We start from the raw sequence: 4,768 nt of genomic DNA, 5'->3' as shown, positions 1-4,768 counted from the left end.
GAACAAACGACCAACAAGCTATGCACCGATTTAAGCAGAGGGCCCGATGACGTGAAAAGGCGCGAAAGGTCACAAGGAAGGGAGTCAATGATTGGCAGAGGAAGAGAACTGATGTCAGATCACGAGCAACAAAAAACTGGCTCGCCGGCATTTTGCTCTTCTCGCTTTGGCTTCATTTCTGCCCGGACCTCCCTTCTGCTTTGCCTTTCGTTCCCGGGTGGACCTTCCTTTTGCGAACCTTTTCCCAACCTAGGTTCTAGTTTTGATCATGGTGTTTCCCTGTCCCGATAGTTGTTTTAAATAAACCCTTTTATTATTATCTTTTCTTTTCAAAATCTTGTGTTGTTAGTGTAAGTTTAATCCCCCCCCGCCCCCCCCCCCCCCGTGCATGTATAGCCAAACCGGTCATTGATCGTCGCCTCGGAGATAAAGCTCGTCCTGGCCATCCGCGATTCCCGGTCTTAACCGAGGGCAATCGCGCGACAATATGTCTCCTTTTGCCTCTTCCACGTTTCCTGTCTACACATCCGCACAGGCATACACACCTGTTGCTGTATCAACCCAAATTTCAGTGCCACACTGTGTGCTCCATGTTGAAGTTGCAGCTGCTGCAACATTGCAAATGTCCTCGTCTCCATTGTCAGTCCGTTTGTTAATGTGTGAAAGTGTTGTACTTTCTTTAAGAATGATACTATTGTGGAGCTGTGCTCTCAAGTCGAACTCCAACAATATGGACGTGACACAGAGTTGATTTTCACAGAGCTGTTTATTCCGAGCTCGGCACGAATGCACTGAAAATGGCGACGCCGAGCGGCAATATATCTTTCAAATTCAAACAGTAAGCCACGCCTCTCAACGGAGCGTGGTATGCAATCCAAGGGACCGCCCGCTGATTACGTCACCAGCCGGTACAAGAGAATTGTGTCCGGTAACCACTACATGCGCCCCCCCAGAATTCACTTGTACAGGGAGAGTCACTTTGTAGGGGGCCTTAATGACCCGGCCGAAACGACCCCTGGCGATTCGTGTGGGGGTGGGAGGCGGCTTGGCGGCGGATGGTCGGGTGTGGGGCTTGGTCGACGGGGGAAGGCCCCGCCATGGAGGAAGGGCCAACCGTGGAGGTTGGTCGATGTCCAAATGGGCCGGCTTGAGGCGGTCCACGGAGATATGGTCCGGTTTGCCGCCAATGTCGACGACGAACGACTTGTCGCCCCTCCTCAAGACCCGAAAAGGCCCATCGTACGGGGGCCGGAGTGGTCCCCGGTGCGCACAAAAACGAACTCCGCTGTGCGAAGCGCTGGGGGGACATGGGGTTGAGGACAGCCATGATGAGACGTGGGCACCGGGGCAAATCTCCTGGCGGCCTCCTGGAGGCCCGAGCGTTGGCGAGCCGTGGACCAGGGGCCGGTGGCGTCAGGGAAGAACTCCCCCGGCACGCGCAGTGGTTGGCCATAGACCAGCTCGGCGGTAGAAGCCTGGAGGTCTTCTTTAGGGGCCGTCCGGAGGCCCAAGAGCACCCACGGGAGCCTGTCAGCCCAACTGTCGTCCTGGAGGCTGGCCCTGAGCGGCCTTCATTGAGCGGTGAAACCTCTCGCACAAGCCGTTGGCCTGGGGGTGGTAGGCCGTGGTGCGGGGAAGTTTGACCCCCAAGGCATGAGCGACCGCGCCCCAAAGCTCAGAGGTGAACTGTGGGCCTCTGTCAGAGGAGATGTCCGAGGGGGCACCGAAACGGGCGACCCAGGTGCCGATGAAGGCCTGCGCCACGTCGGCAGACGTCATCCATGTCAGCAGGACGGCCTCCGGCCACCTGTTGGTCCTGTCCACCATCGTGAGGAGATGGGTGAAGCCCCGCGAGGGGGGGAAGGGGTCCCACCAGGTCCACATTGACGTGGTCGAAATGCCGCACGGGCACTTCGAATGGTGCCAACGGGGCCTGGGTGTGCCGGTGGACCTTCGCACGCTGGCAGGCGACACAGGCATTGGCCCAGTCACGGACGTCCTTGCGGAGCCCGTGCCAGACGAATTTCACTGCCACGAGCTTCTGCGACGCTTTCCGGCCCGGGTGGGAAAGGCCGTGGATGGCGTCAAAAACGAGCTCTTGCCATCCAGCGGGCACAATGGGACGAGGTTGGCCCAAGGAAACGTCGCACAGGAGAACCGTGCCTGTGTCCTTGAAGGGGACGTCGGACAACCGCAGGCCCGTGTCCGCTGTCCGGAGGGCTTGCACCGCAGGGTCGGAGATCTGGTCGGCCGCCATGAGGCGTAATCCACGCCGAGGTGGACGGCGCCCGCGACGGACCGGGAGAGGTAATCGGCCACAGCATTGTCCTTGCCCACGACGTGCCCGATGTCCGTCGTGAATTCGGACACGGCGGAGAGGTGGCGCTGCTGACGAGCCGACCATGGCTCTGAGACCTTGGCCATGGCATAGATCAGGGGTTTGTGGTCCACAAACGCCGTGAATGGGCGGCCCTCTAAAAGGTGGCGGAAGTGGCGAACCACCAGGTAAAGGCCGAGGAGCTCGCGGTCGAACGTGCTGTATTTGCGCTCGTTAAGGCGGAGCTGCCGGCTGAAGAAGGCCAGCGGTTGCCAAGCCCCGTTAACCCACTGCTCGTGTACGGCGCCCACCGCGTAGTCGGAAGCGTCCGTGGTAAGGGCGATGGGTGCGTCGAGCACCGGGTGTGCCAGCATGGTTGCGTTGGCGAGGGCCAGCTTAGCGCCCGTGAATGCCTCGTCCATCTCCTCGGTCCAGGTGATGTCATGCTTGGCCGGCTTACCCCTGAGGGCCTCGTACAGGGGGCGCATGAGTTGGGCGGCGCGAGGCACGAAGCGGTGGTAGAAGTTTACCATACCCAAAAACTCCTGCAGGGCCTTGACGGAGCCGGGGCGCGGGAAACATTTAACGGCCTCCACCTTGGTCGGCAGCGGCACGGCCCCGCGCTTCGTGATGCGGTGTCCCAGGAAGTCGACGGCACCCACGCCAAACTGGCATTTCGCCGGGTTGATGATGAGGCCGTGCTGGCTGAGGCACTCAAAAAGCGTGCGCAGGTGAAGGAGGTGCTCTGCCCGGGAAGTGCTGGCGATAAGAATGTCATCCAGGTAGACGAACAGAAAGGTGAGATTGCGCAGCACACTGTCCATCAGCCACTGGAAGGCCTGGGCCGCGTTCTTAAGGCCGAACGGCATTCGGAGGAACTCGAAGAGGCCAAAGGGTGTAATTACAGCCGTCTTCGGAACGTCGGCCGGCCGGACAGGTACCTGGTGGTAGCCCCGAATAAGGTCGACCTTGGAGAAGATCACACGCCCCGCCAAACGGGCGGAGAAGTCCTGGATATGCGGTATCGGGTACCGGTCGGGGGTGGTGGCGTCGTTCAGGCGGCAATAATCGCCGCACGGTCGCCATCCGCCACCCGGTTTGGGTACGATGTGCAGGGGCGAGGCCCACGCGCTGTTCGAGCGCCGCACAATGCCCAACCGCTCCAGCGCATCAAATTCCGCCTTTGCCACGGCGAGTTTGGCAGGGTCGAGGTGACGAGCCCTGGCGTAGACCGGTGGACCAGTGGTTGGGATGTGGTGTTCGACGCCATGTTTGATGGCGACGGCCGAAAACGTCGGCAGCGTGAGGGCGGGGACTCAGCGAGGAGGCGGGTGAAGTCGTCCGCGCCCGGGAGCGCGCAGGCTAGCTTGGTGCGGAGCTGCTCAACGAACAAGCGAGAGAGCTGAAGGTCTCTGCGTTGACGAGCCGACGACGTTTTATGTCAACCAAAAGTCCATGGGCGCAAAGAAAATCCGCACCCAACAAAGCCTTGGGCACGTTTGCCGTGACGAAATCCCACTCGAAACGCTGGCCCCCAAAGCAGAGTGCAACGCTGCGTGAACCGAAGGTGCAGATAGAGGAGCCATTTGCGGCGACCAAGGCGGGGCCGCAAAGCGCGGCCTGCTTGTTCTGCCCTGAGGTGGGTATAACGCTCACCTGAGCTCCCGTATCACACAGGAAACGTCGCCCGGACGCGGTGTCCGTAATGAACAAAAGGTTGCCGGAATGGCCAACGCTCATGGCAGGAAGCGAGCGCCGGCCTGGTCGTTTCCCGACCCGCCGAAAGTGCACGGTGGGCGACACGTTCTGGCCTTCTGCCTGAACCTGGCATGGTAGTAGCACATGGTCCGCCCCAGTGGTGGCAGCGCCGGTCGTGGCGGGGGCGTTGCCTCGGCCGGACCAGGGTTCCAGGCGGCTGCTCCGAAGTGCCACCCGGCTGAGAAAAATTTGTCGGCTTCCTTAGGCAGGGTGCGAGGGTCCTTGATTGTCGAGTTAGCCAAAGCTAAGCGTACCTGCTCGGGTAGCTGTCGGAGAAACAGCTCGCGAAAGAGGAAATCTGGGTGGTGTTCGCCGAGCAGGGAGAGCATGTGGTCCATGCGCTCGGATGGTCGAGCCTCCCCGAGCTCAGGCAGATCGAGCAGCTGTCGCGCGCGTTCGGCCTCAGTGAGGTCAAACGTACCGAGGAGTAGTTGTTTGAGTGTGCCATACTTGTCGGCTGTCGGCGGGCTCCGTAGAAGGCTCAAGACCCGAGAGGCGGTGGCGGCGTTTAGCGCGGAGACCACATGGTGGAAGCGAGTCCGCCGTGATGTGCCGCAGAGCGAACTGGGACTCCGCTTGGGCAAACCAGACGGCCGCGTGCGATTCCCAGAAGCCAGGGAGTTTCAAAGCAACGGTCGACTCCATTGCCGTGTTCATAAAAGAGGTCACCAATGTGGAGCTGTGCTCTCACGT

The 4,768-nt window shown here is 60.5% G+C and overlaps 1 pseudogene; it reads right to left on the bottom strand.

Annotated features, from left to right (window-relative positions):
• Nucleotides 1–519: 519 nt before the first annotated feature.
• Nucleotides 520–4,413, bottom strand: LOC144893962 (uncharacterized; annotated as a pseudogene).
• Between the last annotated feature and the right edge of the window lie 355 nt (nt 4,414–4,768).

This window comes from Myxine glutinosa, chromosome 10, assembly GCF_964187855.1.
Source record: "Myxine glutinosa chromosome 10, kmMyxGlut1.1, whole genome shotgun sequence".
NCBI classification, from domain to species: domain Eukaryota; kingdom Metazoa; phylum Chordata; class Myxini; order Myxiniformes; family Myxinidae; genus Myxine; species Myxine glutinosa.
Note: the sequence above shows the minus strand (reverse complement) of the source record. Positions and strands in the feature narration are given on the sequence as shown.